The 18,481-nt window shown below is 49.8% G+C and overlaps 1 protein-coding gene across 6 annotated transcripts in view; it reads right to left on the bottom strand.

The window, feature by feature from the left end:
- The window catches only part of DLGAP4 (DLG associated protein 4), a 223,829-nt gene that overhangs the window by 100,557 nt on the left and 104,791 nt on the right, over window positions 1-18,481 (bottom strand). Inside the window, exon 1 of one of the 6 annotated variants that reach the window (XM_054467215.2) lies at window positions 8,766-8,869. The exons of 4 other annotated variants lie outside the window; for them this stretch is intronic. The gene's annotated coding sequence lies outside the window, so the exon portion shown is untranslated. Of the gene's footprint in view, window positions 1-8,765; window positions 8,870-18,481 lie in introns of those variants that run through there. One more of the 6 variants, XM_054467217.2, reaches the window with a different exon arrangement.

Here is an 18,481-nt window from a genome sequence, read left to right as displayed (position 1 = left end):
GGTTTTCACCATGTTGACCAGGCTGGTCTTGAACTCCTGACCTCCTGTGATCCACCCACCTTGGCCTCCCAAAATGCTAGGATTACAGGCGTGAGCTACCACGCCCAGCCTTTTTTCCTTTTTTAAAAAAAACTGAGGAGAAATTAATGTAACATAAAATTAGTCATTTTAAAGTGTACAATTTAGTGACATTTAGTAAATTCACAATGCTGTGTAATCACTACCTCCATCTAGTTCTGAAATGTTTCCTTCCTTCCTTCCTTCCTTCCCTCCCTCTTCTTTCTTTTGATGGACTCTCACTCTGTCACCCAGGTTGGAGTGCAATGGCGTGGTCTCAGCTCACTGCAACCTCTTCCTCACAGGTTCAACCGATTCTCCCGCCTCAACCTCCCGAGTAGCTGGGACTACAGGCGCATGCCACCACATCCGGCTAATTTTTATATTTTTTAGTACAGATGGGGTTTCAGTATGTTGGCCAGGCTGGTCTCTAACTCCTGACTTCATGATTCGCCTGCCTCAGCCTCCCAAAGTGTTGAGATTACAGGCATGAGCCATTGCACCCAGCCTCTTTCTTTCTTTTGAGACAGGGTTTCGCTCTGTTGCTGAGGCTGGAGTGCAGTGGTGTGATCATGGCTCACCGCAGCTTTGACCTCCTGGGCTCAAATGTCCTCCCACCTCAGCTTCTTGAGTAGCTGAGACTATAGGTACATGCCCAGCTAATTAGAAAAAACATTTTTTTTTTTTGGTACAGACAGGAGTCTCACTATGTTGCCCAGGCTGGTCTGGAACTCCTGGGCTCCAGCAATACTCCTGCCTCAGCCTCCCACAATGTTGGGATTACAGGCATGAGCCACCATACCCAGCCCTGAAACATTTTCATAACCCCAAAAGCAAACCACATCCCCAATAAGCAGTCATTCCCTATTTTCCCCTTTTCCCAGCTTCTGACAACCACAGTCCATAGATACTCTCCGTGTCTATGAATTTTCCTATTTCCCGTAGGTATTACTTTTATTGTAGTAAAATACATGTAACATAAAATTTGCCATTTTAACCATCTTTAAGCGTGCAATTCAGTGGCATTATGGACACTCACAATGTTGTGTAACCACCACTACAATCTATTTCCAAAACCATTCCATCACCCCAAACAGAAACTCTGTACCCATTAAGCAAAAACTTCTTTTCTCCTCCTTCTCCTAGCCCCTGGTAATTTCTTTTATCCATTTTTTTTTTTGAGACAGAGTCTCAGAGTCTCGCTCTGTCACCTAGGCTGGAGTGCGGTGGTGCGATCTCGGCTCACTGCAACCTCTGCCTCCTGGGTTCAAGCCATTCTTGTGCCTCAGCCTCCCAAGTAGCTGGGATTAGAGGCGCATGCCACCATGCCCAGCTAATTTTTGTATTTTTAGTAGAGAATGGGCTTCACCATGTTGGCCAGGCTGGTCTTGAACTCTTGACTTCAAGTGAAATGCCTACCTTGGCCTCCCAAAGTGCTGGGATTACAGACGTGAGCCTTATGCCTGGCAGCCCCTAGTAATATTTAACCTACTTTCTGTCGCTCTGAATTTGCCTATGCTAAATATTCCCAATATGTGGAATCATACAACATTTGTTATTTTGTGTCTGACCTATTTCACGTAGCATAATGTTTGTTTTCTAAATTCACTCATGTTGTAGCATGTGTCAGAACTTCATTCCCTTTTATGACTGCATCATATTCCATCGTGCATATATAGTACATTTTGTTTAATCCATTCATCTTTGGATGGACACTTGGGTTGTTTCTACCTTTTGGCTATTGTGAATAACATTGCTACAAACAATGGTGTCCAAGTATCTGTTTGAGTCTCTGTTTTCAATTCTTTTGGGTTAATATCCAAGTGGAATTGCTGGATCATATAGTAATTCTATGTTTAACTTTTGTTTTGTTTTGTTTTTGTTTTTGAGATGGAGTCTTGCTCTTGTCGCCCAGGCTGGAGTGCAATGGCACGATCTTGGCTCACTATAACCTCTGCCTCCTGGGTTCAAGTGATTCTCCTGCCTCAGCAACGCGAGTAGCTGGGATTACAGGTGCCCGCCACTGCACCTGGCTATGTTTTGTATTTTTAGTAGAGACGGGGTTTCACCATTTGGCCAGGCTGTTCTTGAACTCCTGACCTTGTGATCCTCCCGCCTCGGCCTCCAAAAGTGCTGGGATTACAGGCATGAGCCACCATGCCCAGCCTCTGTTTAACTTTTTGCGGAACCACCAAACTGTTTTCCATAGCAGCTGCACCATATGACGTTCCCACCAGCAATATACAGAGGTTCCAGTTTTCCCAGATCTTGCCAGAACTTATTTCCTTTTTAAAAAAATTATAGTCATCCTAGTAGGTGTGAACTGGTATCTCATTGTGGCTTTGATTTGCATTTTCCTGATGACTAATGATGTTGAGCATCTTTTCATGTGCTTATTGGCTGTTTGTATATCTTCTTGGGAGAAATGTCTATTTAAGTCCTTTGCCCATTTTATAATTGGGTTGTTTGTCATTTTTGTTGTTGAGCTCTAGGAATTCTTTATATATATTCTAGATATTGAACCCTTAGCAGATATATGGTTTGTAAATATTTTCTCCCATTCTGTCCCTGTGGGGTTTTGGTAGTATTTTTCTCCTCTTCCAGGACTGACCACTTACTCACTCTTTCCTTCCTCATTAGCACTGACGGCTTCCCTTCCCCCCAGCATCCCCCGGCCTGTGAGCACCATAAAGAAAAGGAGTGTAAGGCTGGGCATGATGGCTCACGCCTGAATTACTTGAGGTCAGGAATTTGAGACCACCCTGCCCAATATAGCGAAACCCCATCTCTACTAAAAATACAACAATTAGCCAGACGTGGTGGCTTGTGCCTGTAATCCCAGCCACTGGGGAGGCAGAGGCAGGAGAATCACTTCAGTCTGGGAGGCAGAGGTTGCAGTGAGCTGAGATTGTGCCACTGCACTCCAGACTGAGTGACAGAGCAAGACTCTGTCTCAAACAAACAAACAAACAAACAAAAAAACAGGAGTCCATGTGCCCGTAACTTTCCTGAGAGCAGGGGCTGGTTCTCATCGGGGGGCAGAGGAATGAGAACGGAACGGCTCTGGAGATGGATGTGCAGTGGATGCTGTGATGGCCACCCAGGACCCCCCTGCACTGAGGCACTCACGACCCCAGCTGCCAAGAGCATTGGCTGCTGACAATTCACAGCCAAGTTCCCGTTAGGAGCTGCTCTCAGCCAAAGGGAGATGCCTCACCCAAGATGCCAGACTTGGATCTCTAACTGCCTCCTTGACATCTTGCCCTGGAAGTCTGACAGGTCCAAGATACAGCACTCATTCTCCCACCCACCTTGACCTGCTCCACCCGCAGTCTGTCCTTACGCTCCTTCCCAGGGGCATCCTGCATCCAATAACTGGTCAATGTTTGAGTACCAAGGTGTGGCTCCCTTGCCCCAATTCAGAACAACCCTAAAGGGCCATCCCAGTTCCAGAGCTCCCCATGGGATTCGCTGAGGCTTCTGTTGTGCTGTATTGAGGTTCAACTCTTCCCTCTGCCCAATCCTGTCCCCTTCACCTGTCACAGATGTTCCGAACTGATTTCCCAGGAAACTTCTGCATGCAAACCTGAGTCTGTTTCCTGGGGAAGCTGACCTGAGACAAGACAGAACTGGATTCTACTTCCCCTCCTCACTGCAGGACACTTGGTGATTCAGTCATTTCTCCTGAGCCTCAGTTTCCTCTTCTATAACATGGGGATAATGATCCTTTTTCGTTTTTTTTTTTTGAGACAGAGTCTCATTCTGTCACTCAGGCTGGAGTGCAGTGGCATGATCTCGGCTCACTGCAACCTCCGCCTCCCGGGTTCAAGCAATTCTCCCTGCCTCAGCCTCCCGAGTAGCTGGGATTACAGGTGAGCGCCACCGTGCCCGCCTACATTTTGTATTTTTGGTAGAGACAGTTTCCCCATGTTGGCCAGGCTGGTCTCAAACTCCTGACCTCAGATGATCCACCCACCTCGGCCTCCCAAAGTGCTGGGATTACTGGCCATGATCCTTACTTTTAAAAATTATAATAAGGTTGAACTGTGATGTCATATAGAAAGCCTCTGGCATTTCAATGCTCAATCAGTATCAGTCACACTCTGTTCCCCTCCTCACCTCACTGTACTGTGCTTCTTGGGGACAGGCCAAAGCTTCCAGGTGACGAATGCTGCACAGCATGGTGGAAACTGCATGTAGTTGGACCTGTATTCAAATACTGTCTTTTTTTTTTTTTTTTTTTTTGAGAAGGAGTCTTGCTCTGTCACCCAGACTGGAGTTCAGTGGTGTGACCTTGGCTCACTGCAACCTCTGCCCCTTGAGTTCAAGGAATTCTCCTGCCTCAGCCTCCTGAATAGCTGGGATTACAGGTGCCTGCCACCACGCCTGGCTAATTTTTGTACTTTTGGTAGAGACGGGGTTTCACCGTTGGCCAGGTGTCGAACTCCTGACCTCAAGTGATCTGCCCGCCTCAGCCTCCCAAAATGCTGGGATTACAGGCATAAGCCACTGTGCCTGGCCCCTTGGATTTAAATTCTAAACCTGCTGTTTATTTGCTGTGACCTCGAACTGGTCCTTTCCCCCTTCTGTGCCTCAGTTTCCTCCTCTAGGCAATGTGGGGTTTGAATGAGACGGTCTGAGTATCTGGTCACCCTGACTCTTCTGAGCTCCCTTGGTCAGGGTTCCTGGCCCAGTGGGTGCCAGGCCCTCAGCCACCCAACACCTAGGGTGGCAGGATCCTCACCTTGGGGAGGTCTTAAAATAGGCAGGCCTTGCCCTTGCAGGGGGAAGCAGCTGGCTGCCTTGAGCTGCCTTTTTCAATGAGCTATACTTAGGCCCACCCGGGTGCCCATAATTACTGCTCATTAATATAAGCCTCATTGCCCTCATGGAAACGTGGAGGGCCCAGCAAAGCTGCTGCCTCCCTGGGAACCTCCCTGCTCCATGGTGCCTCTGTGTCTGCAGCCGCCACCCCCACATGCCAGAGTGAGACCTCCCTGCCCTACCTCATCTCATTGTGGTGCCAGAGTGGGCCTGTGAGCATGGGAGAGCTAATTAGGGACAAGGCCAGGAACAGAACCTAGCATGGCTCTTCCTGACACAAAACTCACCTGACTGCATCATTCCCTTAAGCCAGAACCTTCTGTGAATCCTTCTTCCCACCTCAGTCCAAACTGCTTGGTGTGGCAATCAAGACCCTCACTGATCTAACCATAAACCCTTTTCAGACATTACCAATCCCATTTCCTTTCTTGATGGCCCTTCCCTTTAACCAGCCTGGATCCCTTACAATTCCCCACTCATATCTTGTATATTTGTTACTACCAGAAAGCCTACTTCTGTCTAAGGTTGCATTAACAGAGGTAGAGAGTCTAAGTGAAGGGAGGGGTAGTCCTGCTCAATGCTGAGTTAGATGATGAAGGCTTAGAAATGAAGTGAGGTGGAATGGCCGAACATTCTGGGGGTGTACATAGCAGTCCATGGAGGACACATTCTCTGCCTTAGACCTCTGAAGGGACGATGTATGGAAGGGGAAGGATGGATTCTGTGGGGGCCTCCAGGGCCTTGCTGCTGCCTGGGGTGGGGTGAAGGTAGAGAGTGGCTGGCTGTGTTGCGCCATGGCTGTGTCTTTGGGCATCCTTCCCGTGCTCAACCCACATCTCTCATACCTGCTCCGGCTCTTGCTGGCTTCTCTCCTCTGACGTTAAATGCTAGAGGACCCGGGTGCTCTCCGCCTTGCTCTAACACACCCTCTCCCCTGCTGATCTCATCCTGACGCGTGGCTTTAAACACCACCTATCTGACAACTCCTGAATTTACATCTTCCGCTCAATCTCTCTCTCAGACGCCAGACTGGGATCTCTGACTGCCTCCTTGACATCTTGCCCTGGATGTCTGACAGGTCCAAGATAGAACACTGGGTCTCTCACCCGCCCCGACCTGCTCCGCCCACAGTCTGCCCCGATTCTACTCATGACAACATCATCCTCCTGCTTGTTCAGGTCAGAAACCGGGAAGTACCCTTGACTCCTCTTTCGCTACCCCAGCATCCCATTCAGCAGTACAAACTGTAAAAACAAGTCTCCCTTCCACACCTCCCCGGAGTTCCTCCACCTACCACCTCCACAGCCCTGCCCCAGGCCGAGTCCCCACTGTCTCTCACTCAGATGACTGCTGTTCAGATCCTTTCAAAGACTCCCATGGCCTTTGGACTAAAACCTATTCTTTTTTTTTTTTTTTTTTTGAGACAGTCTCACTCTGTTGCCCAGACCAGAGTACAGTTGTGCAATCTTGGCTCACTGCAACCTCTGCTTCCCGGGTTCAAGCGATTCTCCTGCCTCAGCCTCCCAAATAACTGGGATTAAAGGCACACGTCACCACGCCCAGCCAATTTTTTTTGTATTCTTAGCAGACACGGGGGTTCACCATGTTGGCCAGGCTGATCTTGAACTCCTGAGTTCAAGTGATCTCCCTGCCTCGGCCTCCCAAAGTGCTGGGATTACAGGCGTGAGCCACTGTGCCCAGCCCCTAGTCTTCTTTATTAGTATTATTTTTTGAAATAGGGTCTTGCTGTGTTTTTTGCCCAGGCTGGAGTGCAGTGGCATGTTCATAGCTCACTGCAGCCTTGACCTCCTGGGCTCAAGAGATCCTCCGGTCTCAGCTTCCTGGGTAGCTGGGACTATAGCTGTGCACCACCAGGCACGGCTACTAATTTTTTTTTTTCTTGAGACACAGTTTTCACTCTTGTTGCCCAAGCTGGAGTGCAATGGCACAATCTTGGCTCACTGCAACCTCCGCCTCCCAGGTTCAAGCGATTCTACTGCCTCAGCCTGCAGAGTAGCTGGGATTACAGGCATGCGCCACCATGCCTGGCTAACTTTGTATTTTTAGTAGAGACCTGGTTTCTCCATGTTGGTTTGGCTGGTCTTGAATTCCCGACCTCAGGTGATCCGCCCGCCTCGGCCTCCCAAAGTGCTAGGATTACAGGTGTGAGCTACCGCACCCAGCCTAATTTTTGTATTTTTTGTAGAGACAAGGTTTCCCCATGTTGCCCAGGCCAGTCCTGAACTCCTGGGCTTAGGTGATCTGCCCACCTTGGCTTCTCAAAGTGCTGGGATTACAGGTGTGGGTCACTGCGCCTGGCCTAAAAACCAGTCTTCTTCTGGCTTTCCCGACCTCATTTCCTGCCCCTCTTCCCTTGGGTCTTCATTCTGTCCTTGGGACGTGGATGGTTTGCTCCTGCTTTTGCCCTGCCTGATTCAGCTGCCTGGAGTGCTCTTCCCTCCTGTGTCCACACAGTGCCCCCTCACTTCATTCAGGACTTGGCTCACAGGCTACATCCACTGAGAGGCGATCCCTGAGCACACTGTCCAAAGCAGCTCCTCGTCTGCCAGCCCCTCTCTGCTCTCGGATGTATGCCCGAAGCAGCCTGGGACAGCAAGGACAGACTGTGTCTCTGCCACTACTGTGTCACCAGCATCCAGCACGGGGCTTGGATATAGTAGGTGCTCATGAAGATTGTGTTGAATGAAAGAGTGGTGGAAGGCCTTGGGGACGCCAAGAAATGATGCAGAAAGTGAGGCAGCTACAGGGTAGTAAGTTTTCCACTCAAGCCAATCAGGCTAGTGGGGAGAGCTGTGTGTGATCCTTTATTGAGTGCTTATTGTATACCAGGTGCTTCACATATGTTGCGCTCATTTAATCCTCACTACAACTCCTCCTGCTGGGAATGCTGCATCCACCATGGCAGCCAGCCTCCAAGATACACCCCGGTGGTCTCCACCTCCTGGAGTGTACACCCCTCTCCCTCAACATGAGCAGGGTTGACCGGTGTCACCAATAGGATATTGTGGAGATGACCGAGTGTGACCTCTGAGGCTGGGTCAGGAAAGACACTGCAGCTTCTGCTTTGCTCCCTTGGAGAAGTTAGCCGCCAAGTTGTGAGGACTCTCAAGTAGTCCTAAGGAGAGGGCCATGTGGAAGGAACTGAGGTCTCCTGCCAACAGCCGGCGCTAACTTGCCAACTCTGTGGGTGAGCCACCTTGGACGGGGATCCTACAGCCCCAGTTAGGACTTCAGATGGCAGCAGCCCCAGCTGACAACTTGACTGCATCTCATAAAAGACCCTGAGCCATTACCCGATTTCTGACCCCTAGAAACTCTCTGAGATGATATATATTTATTGCTGGAAACCATGGCCAATTTTTGGGGTGATTTACTATGCAGAAATAGGTCACTGAGGGCCAAGTACAGTGGCTCACACCTATAATCCCAGCACTTTGGGCTGAGCAGGAAGATCACTTGAGGCTAGGAGTTCAAAACCAGCCTGGGCAACATAACGAGAACCCCATCTCTACAAAAAATAAAGCATGAGAAAATTAGCTGGGTGTGGTGGCACGCAGCTGTAGTCCCAGCTATTCAGGAGGCTGAGGTGAGAGGATTGCTTGAGTCTGGGAGGTCGAGACTACAGTGAGCCATGATTTTGCCACTGCACTCCAGTCTAGGTGACAAGAGTGAGACCCTATCTCAAAAAAAAAAAAAAAAAAAAAAAAGAAAGAAAGAAATAGGTCACGAATCCACCCATGTTAGAGGAGAAGCAGCAGCTCAATGGCTGAAGTCACCTCTCTAGGCCCCACATCCAGGAGGGGGTGGCGCTGGGTATGAATCTGAGCCTGATCCTTGAGCCCACATCCCATGGCCCTGCCTACCAGGCTGAGTTGAGATGCTGGGATTCTTTCCATCTAAGACAGCTCCATAATCCTGATGCATTCAAGGTCTGAATTGTTTCCAGCCTAAGTCCGTGTCCATAGCAACTGTCTGAAAAGCATGACATTCAATCAACTAGTTGTTTGGTCAACAAGATAGCAGGCCATGGCTGCCGGGGACGTGTGACCGACACTGCTCCCACCTCGGGTCCCTCCTCCACTTGAAGACAACCATGAGAAGTGAATTCTCAGACCCATCCTGACAGTGAACTCTGAACACAGGGCCCAGGATGTGGATGCCACAGCTCCTCAGGGGCTGAGGGCTCGGTAGGGACAGGGCTCCTTACTTGGCCTTTCTGTGACCCCACCCCCAATTGAAACCTGCCTGGCTTCAGCAGAGACTCTGTGGGCCACGGGGGCTCCATACACAGCACTCACCTTTGTGTGGTAGACGCTGAAAAGATAAGAAAACATAGACCTAAGAACTGAAGGCTTCTAGACTCGCAGAACAAAGGGACTACAGAGATGGAACCAGGGTTGTCTTTCCAAAACCCCTAATGGGCCAGGCGCGGTGGCTCACACCTGTAATCGCAGCACTTTGGGAGGCCGAGGTGGGTGAATCACTTGAGGTCAGGAATTTGAGACCAGCCTGGCCAACATGGTGAAACTCTGTCTCTACTAAAAATACAAAATTAGCCAGGTGTGGCAGTGAGCGCCTGTAATCCCAGCTACTTGGGAGGCTGAGGCAGGAGAATTGCTGGAACCCGGGAGGCAGAGGTTACAGTGAGCCAAGATCGCACCATCACACTCCAGCCTGGGCGGCAAGAGCGAGACTCCGTCTGAAACATACACACACATGCGTACACACACACACACACACACACACACAACCAAATGAGGCCGGGCACGGTGGCTCATGCCTGTAATCCCAGCACTTTGGGAGGCCGAGGTGGGTGGATCACCTAAGGTCAGGAGTTTGAGGCTAGCCTGGCCAACATGGTGAAACCCTGTCTCTAATAAAAATACAAAAATTAGCCGGGCATGGTGGCGAGCACCTGTAATCCCAGCTGCTTGGGAGGCTGAGGCAGAAGAATCGCTTGAACCTGGGAGGTGGAGGTTGCAGTGAGCTGAGATTGTGCCACTGCATTCCAACCTGGGCGACAAGAGCAAAACCCCATTTCAAACAACAACAACAACAACAACAACAAAATCCAAAAAAACCCACCAAACCTCAAATGAGATTGCTTCACCCAGTACCCCTAAAATGCTTCCAGGTCTACCCTCAACCTCAGGCAGAACTCCAGTCTCAGGCCGGGCACGGAGGCTCATGCTTATAATCCCAGCACTTTGGGAGGCCAAGATGGGAGGATCACTTGAGCCCAGCAGTTTGAGACCTGTCTGGGCAGCATAGTGAGATCCTGTCTCTCCAAAACATTAAAAAAATTTGGCCAGTTGTAGTGGTGTACACCTGTAGTCCTAGTGACTTGGGGGGCTGTGACGGGAAGATTGCTTGAGCCTGGGAGGTTGAGGCTGCAGTGAGCCGTGATTGTGCCACTATACTCCAGACTGGGCAACAGAGGGAGACCCTAACTCAGAAAAAAAGAAAACAAAAACAAAAAAAACTCAAACTCCAGCCTGCTCAGCCCACCCCAGCCATGCCAGTCTCCTCCTTAGTTACTTCCTCAGCACTCCCAGCTCTTGCCTGCCATGGGGCCTTTGCCCATGCTGTTCCATCCACCTGTTCCATCCACCCCTCAACATTTCACATACTCGGCTGCTTCTATTGATTTAGATCCCTGATTAAACGTCACCTCCTCAGAGGCCTCCCCAGACCCCTGTGTCTAGAAGTCACCTCCCTCCCACTGAGTTCTCTCAACACCCCTCCTGATTGTTTTCCAAACCTGACCAGGGTCTCTCATTATCCTGCTTGGCTCCTCACATACTTGATTAGTGCCTCCCGTGCTCTGTGAGCTCCAAGAGGGGAGGGACCGCACCTGTTTCATTTTCCACTCTATCCCTGGTGCTAAGTGTAGAATTGGCACCTAGTAGGTGCACAATAAACACTTGTTCAATGAATGAGGTAGTCAGACAGAGCCTCAAAGGGAGGGGAGCTAGAGAGCTGCAGCTGCCCGATGGGAGAGAAGGGAGTTGATGGATAGGCCTCTCCACACCTCTTTTTTGCTTCTTCTCCATGTCTGAATCCCACACAGGCTGGGCTGGTGTTTCTGTTCCTGAGAACATTCCTAAAAACACTCTGTCCTTAGCTAAGTCTTTCCCTGCTTAATATACTTGAAGCTCAGAGAAGACACGCCCTGCTCCAAGAAATCTTCCCTGACCTTAAAAGTGGGGGGTAAGGCCTCCTCTGAGCTCCCCATGATGGGAGCTCCCACCTGAGGAGTCACAGATTAACCTAAGTGTCCGTCTGAGCCAGAAGCAATGACTCTGTACAGAGCTGGCCCTCTATACATGGTGGTGCATGGAGAGGGTGACAGACATCCTGGTTCGCCCAGGTTCCACCAACTGTCCCAGAATCCCCGATGGTTAGTGCTGTTTCATTCTCAAAAATATCATGGTTTAGGCCGGGCGCGTGGCTCATGCCTGTAATCCCAGCACTTTGGGAGGCCAAGGCAGGTGGGTCTCTTGAGGTCAGGAGTTTAAGACCAGCCTAGCCAACATGGTGAAACCCTATCTATACTAAAAATACAAAAATTAGCCAGGTACAGTGGCATATGCCTGTAATCCCAGCTAGTTGGGAGGCTGAGGCAGGAGAATCGCTTGAACTCAGGAGGTGGAGGTTGCAGTGAGCCGAGATCATGCCACTGCACTCCAGCCTGGGCGACAAAGCAAGACTCCATCTCCGAATAAATAAGTAAGTAAGTAAATAAATAAATAAATAAATAAATAAATAAATAAATAAGTCATGGCTTAGATAATGAATTATACACTCATCCCAAGCATAAAGGACCATGGGGACATACAGCAAAGGAAGACAGGTCTGTGGCTGACATAAAGCACATGAGTCTGGTCTGAGCTTCTTCCCTGGACTCCCAAACCAAGACCCCTTCAACCCTTGGGGAATCAGGTTCCCCCACCCTCACCTAGGAAAAGTCTGAGTTGAGGGGATGAGAGGGTGATCTTGATGATGATCATGGCTGGCCCCTCCCTTCCATCTCCAGGCCTCACCTGGGGACCACCACTTGCGATTCCAGGCTTCAGTGCCACTCCCTGTGCTGGCCCCAGGGGAGGTTGAGTACGAGCCCGCCCCTGCAGATAGTGTATGTGTGCGTATAGCGTGGAGGCTGGGAATGTGGCTCTGGAGCCAGCCTTCTCGAGTTTGAATCCTGGTGCCGACATTTACTTGCTGTGTGACCTTGAGCCACTTACCTAACTTCCCTGAGCCCCAGTGTCCTCAAAGGGTTGTTGGGAGAGATCAACGAGGTAACACAGACAGATGGTTCTCAGCACAGAGGCTGGCATACAGCAAATATGCAAGTATTGCTGTTACTATCCCTAACGATGAGTCCCACCTACATCAGGAGGTCAGGGTGCTAGAGGAAGGATGGGCTCTAGAGCCAGACAGGGCCGGGCACTGTCTCTATTTAGCCATCTAGAAGTTCAGAGAGGGACTGAGATTTGGCCTAGTCACACAACATATTAGTGGCAGCTGCAATTTGTACCCAGACCTCTGGACTCCTAGGCCAGTGCTCTCTGGAGGTTTTCGTTTGTTTTGTTTTGTTTTGTTTTGAGACAGAGTCTCACTCTGTCACCCAGGCTGGAGTGCAGTGGCACAACCTTGGCTCACTGCAACCTCCACCTCCAGGTTCAAGCGATTTTCATGCCTCGGCCTCCGAGTAGCTGGGATTACAGGCATGTGCCATCATGCTTGGCTAATTTTTGTATTTTTAGTAGAGACGGGGTTTCACCATGTTGGCCAGGCTGGTCTCAAACTCCTGGCCTCAGGTGATCTACCTGCCTTGGCCTCTCAAAGTGCTGGGATTACAGGAATGAGCCACTGCACCCAGCCCTCTCTGGAGGTTTTGAACCAACAAAGGTTGGGTATGTTCTGGGCTGTGAGCTCTTTCTGCATGGCCCTCATCCCTCCTTGCATTCCCAGAGCACAACTCTTTAGACCTGCTCTATACATATGATTAAACTTAAATAGAATTAAATTTAAAATTTCAGTTGCATTTGCCACATTTCAAGTGCCCAGTGGCCACAAATGGCTAGTGGCCATTTCCCATGAGGCTACATGGAACTGGAGGGGGACAGGAACAGGGCCTCTGACCTCTGGAGCCCCTGTGGAATACTCTCTAAAGGCTATGAGTTGTGGGATGTTGCCCAGCACCAAACCTGTCATGTCTGGTCCAACTCTTCATGCTCCACTTTGCTAACTGGGCTCAGGCAAGGGCTGACACTTGCCCAAGGTCACACAGCAGTTGGAGGGCTCAGTTCTCCTGACCCTGAGCTTTCTGCACACTCAGGCTGGAGAATCAGCAGCCTGGCCATGCTTGGCAGAAGTGCTAGTCAACAGAAACAACTTTTTGCTGATGAATAAATGCCCTGGGATAGACATTCCTGGGGCCTTGCAGAAGAACTGGTGGGGGACAGCTGGCCACAGCTGTAGGGCGGGCACCGATCAGCCCTAGAGATGGCTCTCCAGGTCACCAGTGGGACAACTATAGGGCTGGGAAGGGGGCCAGCGCAGGCACTCATCTTTCCCCCTTCCCATTCCAGGAGGGTCTGGATGGACCACGATCACCCCCTTGGCTGCTGTTTTCAAGCAGGGTTTGTTGTTGTGCTTGTGGGGGCTGGGACCCCAGTCCTGGCTAACTCACCTTGTGACCTCAGGCAAGTCACCTTTTTCATCTCAGTTTTCTTCATTTGAAACTGGAGATGATTATCCCAACGGTGTGGGGCTCTTGTGAGGGGCAAATGGGACCAGCTGGATGGGAAAGAGCTTGTAAACCAGGCATCCTTAAGGGGGGAAGAGAAAAGGTCTGGACCCTATCTGACCTGGGTACAAATCTGACTCTACCTCTTCCCCGTGGTGTGACCCTATGCATGTCAGCTGGCCTCTCTGAGCCTTGGTTTCTTAACATGGGAAGTATGTATCAGACACTTCACTTGCCAAACAATGGAATATTATTCTGCCATAAGAAGGAATGAAGTTCTGATCCATGCCTCAGCAGGAATGAACGTCAAAAACATGCTCTGTGAAAGAAGCCAGATGCAAAGGCCACATAAGGTAGAACTCCCTTTATATGAAATGTCCAGAATAGGCCGGGCGCGGTGGCTCATGCCTGTAATCCCAGCACTTTGGGAGGCCGAGGAGGGTGGATCACAAGGTCAGGAGCTCAAGACCATCCTGGTTAACGTGGTGAAACCCCATCTCTACTAAAAAAACAAAAAATTAGCTGGGCCTGGTGGCACGCGCCTGTAGTCCAGCTACTTGGGAGGCTGAGGCAGGAGAATCGCTTGACCCGGGAGGCGGAGGTCGCAGTGAGCTGAGATCATGCCACTGCACTCCAGCCTGGGTGACAGAGTGAGACTCCATCTCAAAAAAAAAAAAAAAAAAAGTCCAGAACAGGCGAATCAATAGGAACAAAAAGTAGATTAGTAATTGCCAGGGGCTAGGGAGGACAGAGGAATGGGAAGTGACTACTTAATGGGTACAAGGTCTCTGTTAGGGGTGATGAAAGAGTTCTGGAATAAGGCCAGGCACGGTGGCTCATGCCTGTAATCCCAACACTTTGGGAGCCCGAGTTAGGTGGATCATGTGAGGTGGGGAGTTCAAGACCATCCTGGCCAATATGGTGAAACCCTGCCTCTACTAAAAATACAAAAAATAGCCAGGCGTGGTGGCACATGCCTCTAATCCCAGCTACTCGGAAGGCTGAGGCACCAGAATCATTTAGACCCAGGAGGCAGAGGTTGCAGTGAGCCAAGATCGCACCACTGTACTCCAGCCTGGGTGACAGAGTGAGACTCTGTTTCAAAAGAAAAAAAAGAAAAGAGTTCTGGAATAAACAGTGGTGATGGCTGTACAACACTGTGAATATACTTCATGCCACTGAGTTGTAACTCTAAAATGGGTTTAAATGGCCAATTTTATATGTATTCTACCTAAATTTTAAAAGGCGTTTCACCTGGAGGGTGTATCTGTAAGGTCCAGTATGAGTGTACACAGAGAGCACCCCATAAGGTCTCTAGTGGGTGCTCAATAAAGAGGTGCTGCGGTTGTTACATGAACTCCCAAAAGTCTTGTGAATCAAGACCTTTTCAGAGCTTACTGATCAGATGCTCCCTACATACACATAAGCACTTTGTTTGGATGATCTTTTTGAATCCTCCAATCAGCCCTATGAAGGAGGTCTCATTGTTGGTCCCATTTTATAGAAAGAGAACAGAGGCATAGAGAGAAATGATTTGTACAAGGTCACACAGGTGTCAGAGCTGGGATTTGAACCCAGGCAATTTGGCTCCAGAGCCCATGCCACCAATGAGCTTCCTGTGCTGCTTCTCAGCTCTCAGGAGACAATGTCCAGTTGGCCACCACCTCACAGAACCCTGAGCTTGGGCCATGCTCAGGGGACACAGCCTCTAACTGTGGGCTCACCAAAACCTTCCTCCAACAGGCTGGGAGATGCCTCTTACGGGAGGGCTGTGCAAAGGCTGTCCATGCTGCCCTGCCCTCTAGCCTCAGAGCTCTGACTGCAGGGCAGGCGGATTCTGGAGGCCACCTGCCTCGCCCTGTTTCCTTCATTCCGGCCCCCACTGGCGAACCATCCTGGAAGGTCATGCTGGCAAACAGCAGAACAAAATGGTCAGAATGCAGCAATTGCCAGCACATTTAATTCAATTCTTCCAACATTTATGGAGCCTGCTCTGTGACTCAGATGGTCCCAGCCCTTAAAGAGCTTGTGGACAAGTGGAGGGAGGCAGAAATACACACAGCACTTGGAGAACACATAAAAATAAATCCCAGAGTGTCGAAGCCAGGATGTGCAACCCAGTGAAGACAGAGATTAATACTCACGGGGGCACCAGGAAGGGTCCCCAGAGGAGATGGTATTTCAGCCAGATCTCTGAGGACAAGTAAGATTTCAACAGACAAAGGTACAGGGAAGAGCGTTTCATAAAAAGGGATAAGAGATAAAATCATGGCCAAAGGCGAGGGATTCAGGGAGTGCTGGGGACAGCAGACTGTCCACGTGGTGGGCGTGGGCTTTGAGGGAGACAGGGAAGCAAATGCCTGGGCTCAGATCATGGAGGGCTTGATGCCCCTGCCCCTCTAGGAACTCTGGATTTAAACTATAGGCCATCAGCCATCAAAATAGAGGAGACCCCAAAGGCCATGGGTGCCAGCAATTCCGCTTCTAGGAATTACCAGCGGCCTTGCCTTATGCACGTGGGAAATGATGGGTGGGTGGGGCCTTTCCTGACATACAATTTGTATTAGCAAAGGCCTGAAAACATCCCAAAAGGCTGTCCATGAGGAGACCGGGTAAAAGATCACCCAGCACCCCATGGAATGCTATGCAGCTGTCAAAAAGAATAAGGCGGCACTGAGTGTACTGACGTGGCAAGCTCTCCAAAGGTACTGTGAAGTGAAAACAGCAAGGGGCAGAACAGGGTTAGGGCATCTCTGAGAAGCAGACCCTTAGATAAGAATTTGAATCTAAGGCCAGGCGCGGTGGCTCACGTCTATAATCCTGCACTTTGGGAGGCTGAGGTGGGTGGATCACCTGAGGTCATGAGTTTGAGACCAGCCTGGCCAATATAGTGAAACCCCATTTCTACTAAAAATACAAAAATTAGCTGGGTGCGGTGGCACATGCCTGTAGTCCCAGCTACTTGGAGGATGAGGCAGGAGAATTGCTTGAACCCAGGAGGCGGAGGTTGCAGTGAGCTAAGATCATCCCACTGCATTCCAGTCTGGGCAACAGAACAAGACTCTGTCTCAAAAAACAAAACAAAACAAAAAAAGAATTTGAATCTATTTGGGAGGTGATCCCAGGAAGTACAGTGTGGGGATGGGGACACAAGGAGAGCCAATGAAGGTGGCACAACCTCGCTGTGGCACCCAGGCTCAACCCCACTGGGAACTCTGCTGCTATGGTTTGGATGTTTGTCCCCTCCAAATCTTATGTTGGAATGGGATCCCCTGTGTTGGAGGTGGGGTCTGGTGGGAGGTGTTTGGATCATGGGGGCACATCCCTCAAGAATGGCTTAGCACCATTCCCATAGTGATGAGTGAATTCTCACTCTGGTAGTTCACTAGGTTGTTTAAAAGGGTGTGGCACCTCCCCTATCCCTCACACTCCGTCTCTTGCCATATGATACTGCCTGCTTTCCCTTCACCTTCAGCCGTGACTGGAAGCTTCCTGAGGCCCTCACCAGAAGCAGATGCTGGAGCTATGCTTGTATAGCTTGCAGAACTGTAAGCCAATGAAAGCTCTTTTCTTTATACATTACTCAGCCTCAGATATTTCTTTATAGTGATGCAAAATTGGACTATCACATCTACACTTCAGGTAGAACACATATCTCAGAGTTATCCCATGGAAGGGCGAGGGAGCTGGGGTCCATATTCTCCACTTCCTTCTTCAATGGCTGAGGGCTGCCCCTGAGGAAATGAACACCCCAGCACTTCCACCCTCCCAGTGCAGGTTGAAAGAAAGCCCTCAGCTGGAGAAATACAGGTTTTTCCAGAAGGAAGTGGTGGCATAAACCAAACTGAGCCTAAGGTGGTAGAGGCAGGGCACTGACAGCGTCTGCTACAGTATGCGGCTACCAATCCTCTAAAAGAGGGGTCAAAAGAATATGATTCATATTTTCCTATCAGTAGAAGGGTACACAAGAAACTAGGAACAGGAACAGGGTGGATGGAAGAAAGAGTAGGAGGAGGACTTTTTTTTTTTTGAGACGGAGTCTCACTCTGTTACCCAGGCTGGAGTGCAGTGGTGCAATCTCGGCTCACTGCAAGCTCCGCCTCCTGGGTTCACACCATTCTCCTGCCTCAGCCTCCCGAGTAGCTGGGACTACAGGCGCCAGCCACCACGCCTAGCTAATTTTTTTGTATTTTTGTATTTTTAGTACAGACGGGGTTTCACCATGTTAGCTAGGATGGTCTTGACCTCCTGACCTCGTGATCTGCCCACTTCAGCCTCCCAAAGTGCTGGGATTACAGGCTTGAGCCACCGCGCCCAGTCAGGAGGAGGACTTTTTATTATGTTTCTTTTTTTTTTTTTTTTTTGAGACAGTCTTGCTCTGTTGCCCAGGCTGGAGTGCAGTGGTGTGATCTTGGCTCACTGCAACCTCTGTCTCCTGGCTTCAAGTGATTATCCTGCCTCAGCCTCCCTAGTAGCTGGGATTACAGATGCACGCCACCATGACTGGCTAATTTTTGTATTTTTCTGTAGAGACGGGGTTTTGCCAGGCTGGTCTCGAACTCCTGACCTCAGGTGATCTGCCTGCCTCAGCCTCCCATAGGATTATAGGTGTGAGCCACCACACCCAGCCTATGTTTCTTTAGAGTTAAAAAAAAAAAAAGTCTTAAAAATTTTTTTTTATTATACTTTAAGTTCTGGGATACATGAAAAAATAAGTCTTTTAGGCTGTGCACGGTGGCTCACACCTGTCATCTCAGCACTTTGGGAGGCTGAGGCCAGGAGTTGGAGACCAGGAGTTCGAGGCCAGCCTGGCCAACATGGTAAAAC

Source organism: Pongo pygmaeus, chromosome 21, assembly GCF_028885625.2.
Source record: "Pongo pygmaeus isolate AG05252 chromosome 21, NHGRI_mPonPyg2-v2.0_pri, whole genome shotgun sequence".
NCBI lineage: Eukaryota > Metazoa > Chordata > Mammalia > Primates > Hominidae > Pongo > Pongo pygmaeus.
The sequence above is the reverse complement of the archived record's forward strand: the minus strand, read 5'-3'. Positions and strand labels throughout refer to the sequence as shown.